This window comes from Lichenostomus cassidix, chromosome 8 (assembly GCF_008360975.1).
Source record: "Lichenostomus cassidix isolate B80296 chromosome 8, HeHo_3.0, whole genome shotgun sequence".
Lineage (NCBI taxonomy): Eukaryota > Metazoa > Chordata > Aves > Passeriformes > Meliphagidae > Lichenostomus > Lichenostomus cassidix.
Window position 1 is genome coordinate 10,502,411 of NC_139489.1, and position 11,148 is coordinate 10,513,558.

At 46.5% G+C, this 11,148-nt stretch overlaps 1 protein-coding gene across 10 annotated transcripts in view; it reads right to left on the minus strand.

Moving 5' to 3' along the window:
- Positions 1–10,514, minus strand: part of PTPRF (protein tyrosine phosphatase receptor type F) — a 377,255-nt gene extending 366,741 nt beyond the window's left edge. For 8 of the 10 annotated variants that reach the window (XM_085067815.1, XM_085067816.1, XM_085067812.1 and 5 more), the window contains exon 1: positions 10,119–10,259. The gene's annotated coding sequence lies outside the window, so the exon portion shown is untranslated. Of the gene's footprint in view, positions 1–10,118; positions 10,260–10,364 lie in introns of those variants that run through there. The other 2 variants (XM_085067811.1, XM_085067818.1) reach the window with 2 other exon arrangements.
- Positions 10,515–11,148: the final 634 nt, after the last annotated feature.

Genomic DNA, 11,148 nt, shown 5'->3' on the forward strand with positions numbered 1-11,148 from the left:
TTACAAATTGAATTCAAAGGGAAAAAAACCCAGCATTTCCCAACTATTTCCAGAGCTCTACAGCTACAGACTTCAACTAAAGGAACAGGGAAAGCTGTCACTATAAAAGTGGAGCTGACATGTGACCTCTGGATACAGTGGAACTAGCAAGCACCTATAATAAAAATCAATATTAATTCCACACACTTCTGTTTTGAAAATAAAGCAATGAAATTCCCTCACACCCACCTGCCAAAGGGACACAACTCAGACCAACTTCGTCAAAGAGAATTTTTAAAGTCCTTCTATGGGCACATAATGGATTCCAAGACTGAACGTGCACTGAATGTTCAGTGAACCAAATAATTTTTAATAGATTTCTCAGGAGAGTTTACTTATATTTTTAAATCACCCCAAGACCTTGGAATGACAACCTGATTCAGAGGCAAAGAAAGGCTGTTCATGGGGTGGAGTATTGTGTTTCTTCTGAAAGAGTAACATAACAGACATGACTGTCTATTTAATATATACTGTAGAAATGTCTTAATTTCTACAAACCTCAAACTTTTTAAATTGCTTTTGAAAGCATACACTGAGCAATTCTGAAATTCCTCCCTGCAGAAGTACTACACAGCAAATACAGAAAGTTGATCTAACAAAGTTAGGGGGAACTAAAAGCTGGAATGAGGCAGCTCACCTCCTTCAGCCACAGTTGCAAAGAGGTAGGTGACAGCATTAACAAAACCATCAGGCACAAACATAAAATCCAAATGTAGCATAAATTAGATCAGTTTGCATATTTCAGATTAACCACCCTCCCCTCCCCAGGCCCCCCAAAATAACGTCCACCTTAACAGCAAGGCTCCCATGACACGATGGCAGATTCAGCACAAGGAACCATCCCTTGGAAGAGGAAATTTTTCCAGCTGTATGATTAAGTGCGCAGGAAAACAAGACGAGGAGCCTCGAGCGCTGCCGTTGTTAGTGTGATTTCAGCAGGATTAGGCTGAGCACGATGGAGGAAAAGCCTCAGACAATGAGTCCTTTCATACATCCGAAACAAAAACTACCCTTAATCACACCCGCGATTCAGTTTCTTCCACTAATTCCTAATCAGACATCAACAAATAAAGCAAAACACTTATTCTTGTTTTAATTCTATGAAATAAACACGAAAGAAAGGAAGCGATCAGCCCGTGCTGTAAAAATGTCGTTGCCTCTCACCTCCTGATGGACAGGGAGCTGAGACATGCTCGAATGGCTGGGAAAGGAGCTTTTCCATAAAGCCATCCACAGAAGTCCGGAGCAGAGTGCTGCATTAACAAGCAGGAGGAACTTTGAAAACCAAGAAACAAACTCAGTCAAAACCTTCCTGTGTACGAAAAAAGACCTTGAACCACAGTCATTAGAAAAAAACATCTGGTGCACCGCTTTGATTTTCTACATTAGTCATTGGACAGAAACAAAGCATCTCTTTTTTCCAAAAGCAGCAAATAAATCATTGGAAATCCACTTCTACATATAACCTATCATTTATCACCTCATCAGTGACTGCTTGAGCCTGACAGAATTAAACACTCAACTCAGGCATTTCTGTTAAAAGCAATAATTACATCGTTACTAGAATAGACAATACACAATAAAAATATAAACAAATCTGCCTGGCAATATTTTTTATGCACTATCACTGAAATATCACTAGACTGTATACAGGCAACAGTATAATGATAAAAAAAACCCCACCAAAAAAAATCCACTTCCACCAAAGTATAGCTAGCTCCAATTTAAAATTTTACCTACAGGCAAAAATACATAAATGATTAGCATTATAGTGTTTATTTTAATTACACTGTGCAACAAAAATCCAAAAGCTTGCTAACTCCCTTCAGATACTAAGCCAGTATTCCAGAGCTCATACTTCATTTATAACCTACACAGTTATGTCAGCCTATCCTATCACTCAAATGCCAAAACCAGAATGTCTACATTTCTTGTCTCATCTAAAACCAATACACAAGTATCAGCTAAAGGAAAAACACGAGGGAAAACAAAAAAAAGGCAAAACAGGAGGTCAGGAGATACCTCACCTGCTCCTTGTAGACAACGTTAAAGAGCATCAAAAATTTGTCTTCAAAGCTCACCTCTTCCAAGTTTAATAGGGGGGGGAAAACCATCTCTTTAATTCAAGCTTACATTTACAAATGCTTTCCAGCAATGTAACTGCTGTGTAATGTGTTCTTTAACACCATACAACTCATGGTGCCTGCCCTGAACACTCAATGATCTAAGCAAACAAAATACAATTCATGATTTCTAGTGTGCTAAAGATGTTTTTTGTCACTGCAGTCAAGTTGCTGATCCCAGCAACTCTGTGCAAGTCATTTTAAAACAAATGTCTGCCCATCTATCTTGATGGTTCTGGCCAATGAAGGAGCCTTTGATCACTCTTCAGCAAAATGCTGCTGTGTCCTAAAGGATGCCCAGCTTTCTGACAGCAGGATGGGGGATCACTAGAAGAGCATGACAGCTGGCTGCCATACAATGCTACAGAACTCTTCCGTTTTATAATTAATTATGCTCCTTATTCCTTCCACAGGCATAAGGAAGAGATTGGCACGGAGGTAAGTATAGCAGCACACTTTATTATTATCTTGTTTACAAAGAAGCTGCTTCAGGTGAGAGCCATGGTAGGATCCAAGCACAGCTATCGGCAGTACCAGCCTGCTCCCAGAGAGCTGCTGGGGTTTTATCTGTGGATTTCTCCTGCTCGCAGGTGAGAGGTGCCCCTGGCCACCACAGCCTCGGCCACACAGCTGGCCAGCCAGGGAAGTCAGCAGACTATCAAAGAAGGCAAACCAAAGTGAGATGTTCACTGCCAGGAGGAGGCAACACCTCCATGCTAAGGACAGCATCTGCTTGTTCCAGCATGGGGGCAATGAGAGCCCACGCTCGCTGTGTTCTCATCCAAAATCCTGCCACGAGTAACAGAGACTTACATTTGCAACACCCCAAAAACAGCTGCTGAAATCACGGCCATGCTACAAGCTTCTGCAAGGTCTCCCTGTCTTGGCCTGTCTGAGGGAAGAAGTAGGATCCAGCACTTACTGACCTGTGTTAAAATGAACCCTCTGCAATGGGACAGACCCCAGGAAATTAGGCAAAAAGAGCCTATTCTAAAATGCCTCTTTTTTTGAGCCAGAAGGCCTCAAATGAGCACTTTACCTTAGCCATACGCTGAAAGCATAAAGTTTAGTTTTACAGGATCCAAAGACATAGTAGAATCCAGAGAAAACACAAACCAACAAGAAATGTTAGCCAGACTCCCATCTCACAAGTATACTAAAGGAGAAAAACCTTCCTACAAAAGTTTGTAATCCTACCTCTGTGTCAAGAGGCAGAATTGAAGCAGCAACCCTAAAATCTACTGAAATACTTGTCTCTCCAGGTGTAATTTTTCAAATTTGCATTTTATTAATTGGAAGCTATCCATGAACAAGGCTGTAGCAAGGAGACAGTCAATATCTGAAATTCATGTTCAAAAATACATGCTTCATCCTGAGATTAAATACAAGTTTACAAGTACCTTTTTTTCACCACATAACTACACAGGGGTTAGCATGCATAGACTGTAAAAGAATTTTGGTGGTGCCAAAGTACAGTCTCAACAAAACCACTGAGAATATATATTACAAAATTATTTCCACACCTTCTAGTTCATAGGTTTTAAGAGGCCAATTTTCTTCGTTTATGGTAATTACGTTTCATATTTCACTGAACTTTGACATGATAAATGTATTATTGGATTTTGTGTGCATCTTCTAGTCAATTTGTGTAATCTTGCAAATTCTGTAGTACAAGTAGTTAAAATACAATGGACAGAACATTCATAAATTACAGATTTTTCCTTAAGGTAAGAGAATTATTATTGATTCTGCAACAACTAAACCTTTGATCAAATTTGATGAAACAAATGTTGCTTAATAAGATATAAACAAACATAACTCCTTTGCACTTGAAGAAAACAGTAGTTTGTAAAAAAGGCAACAACTCCACCTAAAAACAAGGTCACTTTTTTCTCCTTTCCCCCCATCTCATATCTTCCAAGTACGTAACACCTCAACACATTCTTAACTCACTGTGTCCAAAAGGCTCTTTTGCCTCTTCTATGGTTATTTAAGATAAAAGATCAGAAGCACAGTATCTGCCAGGTAAAATATTTTTTTTTAAATATGTAGCCTACAGTCTACACACTAGACTAGCCTTTTTCATACTTCTCAGATCTAATTTATCTTGCCAATTAACCACCCTATCAAAATACATCTAGGGTGAAGAAAATCTAACCCATTGATAGAACAATTACCAAAACTCCTCCGGAAAAACAGATGCAGATCATCCTACTTCTTTACCTACTCACAAAACCCTCTAGGAAAATAACTTTTCCAAAACTCTGTAAGATTTAATTTTGTGAGGAAATCTAACTGACGAATCAAATACTATCCCATTAATAACTTCCTGCTCCCAAAGAGAGAAAAGATATTAAAAAGCTCAAGTGCCTGGCTGCCTTCAGCAGCAAGGATGACACATGAGAGAAGAATCCATACACAGGAGGGATGGAAAAGCAACTGCGCTCTGTGGCTCTCATAAAACAGATGTTATTCTTTGTATACACAAGTGCAATTCAGTGTTAAACACAACATTTGCAGGAGGAAAAAACAAACAAACAAAAAAAAAGGACGAGAGGTCTATGAAGCCAATAGATAATTCCTCACCATGGTCAAGCACATGCATGTTTTGTTTGGTTTTGAGTGATTACCGGATTTCCAGCACCGCTTTTGAAAGAACGATGCCACATGCCCGGCCTTCATGTTTTTTCTCTGTTCAATTTCATGTGACAACTCCAAACTATAAACTTTTTGTGCCAACCTAAATAATTCCTCTTTCTCAGTAACCCTGGAAGAAAGTACTTAGCCACTTGCCAGCTGCAGCTGAAATTCTGTGCCAAGAAATAAATGTCTTTTGGACAGGTTGTAAACTGGAAGCTTCTATGCCTGCTAAAGGACAAAAATAAGAATGGGACCATCCTATTCCTTCCCAGATTAATGGTATTGCTCGATTTCTGCTCCACAGTGTATTGCACTTCATTAAAGCATCCAAACAGAGCTTCCTTCGAGTACAGTGCCCAGATATTAGGAGTTACTTTTGTCAATTTTGATCTCAACCAGCCTTTTTATAAACATTGCTTCCATCCTCTGCTCCAAAACCCCTAATTTATCTCTATATTTTCGATCTTTAGAATAAAGTTCTCAGATACTAGAGTCCTTGAAGGAGCACGACCTGTTTCATCCTTTTTTTCCCGGTAAGGCACAGGTGTATAAACACTGTGCACACTGACATTAAACAGCAAATGCTCCAGCTTCCCCTGCTTGGCCTCCTTTCACAGCCCCAGAAGACTTCGACCTTCCTACAGACAGCAAGCGCTTGCAGGCACTGGTCACTAAGATCTCATGATCAACATGAGGCTAAGACCACTGTCCAGAAAGATGATCATTAACAGAGAGCAGAAGGACAGGCTTTGTGGCAGAATGGCTAAATTAGAAATTAAAAGAACAGACTGTTAATAGTTTAAAGGCTTCTTTCTATCTAGGGCCAATATTGAGTTTCTCTTCCTCCCAGTGTTGAATTGTTACTGGGCTCCTTAGTTTCACAGGCTAGGATTCCCCACAGGTGTTTCATCAGGCACCCCAGCATCCAGGTGATACACATACATACAGATGAGAGACACAGACAGCAGCACAGGACCTTGATACCTACACTCTACTCTTCCCTGTCCTTCTCCCCTGATACCTACACTCCACTCTTCCTTGCTCTTCTCTCAGGTCACACAGGCTTCCCAGGTACAGGATGTTACTGTCTGTTTACATGTTCTGTTTTTTTTGGGGGGGGGCTCTCCAAAGCTCTGAGAAGCTGCTCACAATGACAGTGTCAAAGGCATGAATAAAACGTGTGTTGTTGTAGTGGAGAGTGGCCTTTTCCCCTTTAACCAACAATCATGGGCCCCTTCCCCATTATACCATTTTCATTTTGGCAGTGACCTTAATTTTATGTTCACAAAAACGCTGCCAAAATACCAGTTAAAAAATTCAACTAATATGAATATGTAAAGATGAACATGTATGCTGCTAAAAAACCAAGTACTCTCAAAAAATAGACCCAACGTTAGTAAGTGCACACAAACAAGTGATAAGGTACATTAAAAGAAACATACATCTCAAAATAAGCATCTGGACCATAAACTTCGTTTTAATATAAGAGTAGTTACATCTATCACCTTCACAAATAGAGCCAAGCAGTGCTTGTTCCCTTTGCTCATTAAAGCTCTACAACTGGTACCTCCTGTATGCCCACATGCACCATTTCATTAAGCTTACTTGACATTAGATGAAGAAAGAGTACAAGAAAATTGCATATTCCCTGCCTAAAGTAAACTTGTCATTTAAACCTTGTGTATAGATAGAATTTGATATAGCACTGGCGCAGTGAGTCATTCGTCAGTTTTAGAGTTTGTACGACAGTATTCTTACATATGTTTTGCAATACTTTCCAGTTCGCTACCACCCCATGTAATTACAAGTTTTTACTGGAAACTAAGAATATATTTTGGGTTTGAACACTGCACTAAGATCTGTAGAAACAAAGCTTAACTTTATGGTCAGATTCTGAGCAAAAGTAAATCTACACAAGGAGCCCTCATGTACTGTATGAAAGATGAAAGTCAAAGCAGTGCTTTTAATGGAGAGCAAGCAGTGATGAAGAGCATCGCAAATATTTCTCAATGAATTACTCAAAACATAAACATAAGCAACTTTCCCATCAGTTTTCTTCAAAAGCTGTTTCTTAGCTACGTAAGTTACAATTGCATTCATTCAGAACACTATATAAAACAGCCAGTAGCTACTACAAGTGCTTTATTGAACATAATAGGTGATTTTACATCCTTCTGTGCTGCGGCAAGATACCACAAGAAAAATTTTCCCTACTGTCTTACCTTCAACTCTTAAGTTGCAAAACAGACATTAGCAATTTAACTCTCAACCCTGGTTTCTAAGAGGCACTGAAATCTTTCAGTGGTTTTTGTCCTGATTAATACTACTACTAAGATCAGCTCAGACCACCATGTGGTGGCATCCAGCTCACTCCAATGCTTTACAGGAAAGTTTCCAATTCTTCAAAAGCCACAAGTCCCCATTTTAATTTGCACACAGCCTTAGGTTTACTGTTCAGGTAAACTTCTTCAGTCAGTCTCTTAAAGCTGGTTATTATTAGTATTTCTTTCCACTATCTAAATTCAAATCAAATGGATCTACTGAATTCTACATCTCCTGGTATCTGATAAAAAGCTGGAGAGAAAAAGCGCCCTTTGCACAATTAGAGTCACCTGGTAAGATTCAAAAACAGGGAGCAACAATTCGGGTTTTTTTCCTCCCAACTGCATATGCTATGACCTGCAAGAAACATTTTCTGCTTAAAAGTAATGCTTAAACGGAGATCTATGGCTGAACATTATCACAAGGATTGCACTTACTTGACAGTCAGCTATTAGCCAACTCCATTATCGCTATTTGCAGTTTTTAAATGTACAGATTCAGAAGTAACTGTACAAAGCCTCCATTACAAGTGGATTTATGGAAAGCCACAGCAATAATCATCTTCATTAAGCATATCTTCCCACAGCCCTGCATTATGTGGACACAAAGAGGAAAACATTTCTTCTCCGTTACCCACAAGCTTAGATCCTTCTCTTTATAATCACAAGCTTTGACTGTCTGCTCTGCTTTTGCCAATGACAATTATCTCACATTCCCAAAAGCAGGACTTAGTTTAAAAAAATTAAAAATACCTGCACACCTCTCAACCCACAACCAATATACAATACAGGATGGCTTCTACTTTGATTTTCCAGAAACTGACATTTTCACTGGCAACATGAATGACAATAAAATGTTTTCTGTGGCTTCTACTATTTTGCTAATGGCCCCAACCAGTACATACCTAAGACATATTCATGGACATGTACTTGCAAAGAAAAGGGCTAATGACAATGCTTGTAACTAAACTGAATATAAAAATCCCTTGAAGTTATGTGTTAACTTTTTGGCCATAAGCTGTTTTAACCCCTTCATATATGTGGTCAGTTGCACCCTATTTAAACAGCTAGATGCAGGCTAAGAAACTTGCACATTAAGATGGCTGGTTAAAGGCAGAAACTGAGAACTTAAATAATTCAACACTGTCAACCACCACACATTCAGATCACAAACTGCCTGCTTTGCCACAGAGATTTTACTCTTTGCTTTCGAAGTTCAGATTGCTGATCATGCGCTTCACAGTATGGATATCTATTACTCCTACGTCCTCAGTCTCACAGCAAACCACCACAGCAGAAATAATAAAATCAGGATTAAAGTACACTTGTTCCTTCCATAAAACCAACCTCGTGAACCACGCATTTCCTGCATTATCATAATGAATGCAATGGACTTTATTTAAAAATCTGTTTTCAAAGCTAAACTGGCAGTCTTGGAACAATCACCCAGTAATCAGACACGGACATAAGTCATTTGCAGCACAGGACCTTCGTAATCTTAAATTAAATTTGTCGTTTCCCTAGCATTTACCTTGAAAAATGAACAAAGGTGGTTACAGAAGCAGCATAAGGAAACTCTATTTGCTCCCTGTCCCTGCACAAGTTAGCTGCCTTCAGAGATCTCTAAACCAGCAAATACTCAATTGAAGCTTTGATTATCCAGTTATCTTCAGCCCAAATCACTTTTTACAGCCCAGTTCTAAACTTGACAAGAGAATATCGTATTTGATACTGACAATACAGCTTCATTTGGTTACATATGAAATAAACAAGGAACTCCAAAACGCTTTAAAACAGCTGCCCCAGTCAGTCTCCTGGAAACAGAGCACATCTTTCCCACACAAGAGGTTCGCGGGAAAAGACCTTTAACAGCGCGGAAATACTTTCTTTCATTGAATTTAATTTACGCCAGCTATTTGAAGTCCTTGAAGTTGGTATTAACAGTTTCTGGGCGCAGAAACCACCGCGAAGGCAAACGCACCCGCCCACCGCCTTCGCCTCCAGCCTGGGCTCCCGCTCGCCCCGGGCTGCCTGCGCCCACCCCGCGCCGCCCCACGCGAGCCCGCCCGCCCCCTCGGCTGTCCCGCGGGGGAGCACTGCCCGCCCCACCGGCACCCCGACCGGGCAGGCGGCACAACAGGTTGCGGAGGCGGCTGCGGGGCAGGAGCTAGCCCGGGGAGGCTGCAGCCGCACTCCCCCGGGAGGGCGAACGGGGAGAGAACGGGATGAACACCCCCACGCCAACCCCCCCGGCCCGGTTTGGGGAGCTGGCACCCCGGGAGCGGCGGCGAAGCTCCTGCCCGGGGCTCTTTGTTCTCGCCACCCAAGACGCCGCCGCCCGGCAGCCCCGCGCTCTCCCAGGCGGCGGCTCGCCCCACCGGGGGGAAAAGGCGCGGTCTGCCGCCCCCCGCTGCAGCGCCCTCCCTCGCTCCCTCCGCCCTCCGCAGGAACGGCCGGCGCCAGCCGCGGGAACCGCTTCGGGCCACTGCCGACCGCCCCACGCCTCGCACACGGCGGAGGCACCGCGCCCGGGACGCCCCTCAGCGCTCGGCGCTGCGCCCCGCGGGGTTCGACCCCTCTCCTCCGAGCTCACCGCGGGAGGGCCGCCCGCCGGGGCTGCCCCGAGTGCCGCAGCCCGCCCGGGAAGGTCACGCCGCGGCGGCGCCCCCCGCGCCCCCGGCCCCGCGGCGCCGGCAGGTGCCTGGCTGCCCCCCGCCGACCCGGGGAGGCTCCATGGGGCGCAGACGGCGGCGGCCGGAAAACCGCGTGGCGGCCCAGCGGGCGGTGGGGGGACTCCGGTACCTCACGGCGGCCCCAGCGGGACACCCGGGGCGGCGGCGGGGCCGAGGCGGGCGGCGGGGCCAGCGCTCGGGGGCGCCGATCCGCGGGGCTCAACAGGCGGCGGAGTTTGGCGGCTCCCGGGGACACGATCCCGCCCTGCTGGGAGCCGCACACAAGGCTGAGAAGGGAGAGGCGACGCAACCGAGCCACTTACCGGGGCTCCGGCGCTCCGCCGTCCGCATGCTGCCTCCGGGCGCCGCGCGAGAACCCGCTCCGCTCCCCGCCGGCAGCTCCGCTCCGCTCGCTCCTTCAGCCGCCGCCGCCGCGCGAGACCGCGCTCCGCGCGCGCCGCCGCCAGCCCGCCCACGCCGGGGCCGCGCGCCGCGCCCGCCCCGCCGCCAGCCCAGCCCAGCCCAGCTCAGCCCGCCCCGCCGCCGCCACCTGCCGCCCGCGGGCTCACCTGGGCTGCGCTGCGCTGAGCCCCCGCCGCCGCGCTGGGCCCCGCGGCGAGCCGAGGCGCTGCTACCCGCCGAGTCCCGCTCCGCTCAACAGCGGCCTGCGCCGCGCTGCCTCCCGCCTTGCCCGCCGAATCGGCCCGCAGCCGGCGGGCAGGGCCCGCCCCGGCCAGGTGTGGGCGGGGGAGGGCGGGGGGCGGCCCGGTGGGGCGGGCGGGGGCGCGGCCGCGGCCCGGGGCGGGCGCTCTGGAGGCGACGCCGGAAGGAGCCGGACCGGCAGCCAGGGAGCCCTCGCCGCACTCCTCGGCCGGCTGCTGCGGGAGGGGGCTACGGCCCCGCCGTGCCTCGGAGTCCACTTGCCCGCGCCCGGTCCCTCCGCTCTTAACCCGGGTCGCAGAGCGGGCCAGACCCGGGATGGCGGGGGTGGCCCCGGTCGGTGTGAGGAGCAGCGGTCGGGCGGCAGAGCGGAGCCCTCCTCGCTGCCCGCGGGTCTCCTCGGCGGCTGAGCGCCGCGCTGGGACCTGTTGCGGGCTGTGCTGGTTTGGCCGCGGCGTGGCTGTTCGCGGTGTTTCAGCCCGTGCGCTCACCCAGCGCAATGCTGCTCCTCTGCTCCGTCCAGCCCTTCCTGCGCCCCCGTCCAGAGCCCTGAACTCAGAAATGGAGAAACTAAGGCGTATTGTCTGCGGGCTTTTGAGGCGGTGGAAGGGTTAAGTCGGTCAGTCCCTTGCACCGGGTGTGTTGGTGCTCTTTGGCTCCGTGCCCAACCCTTCCTAGGAGCCGGGGTTGCGT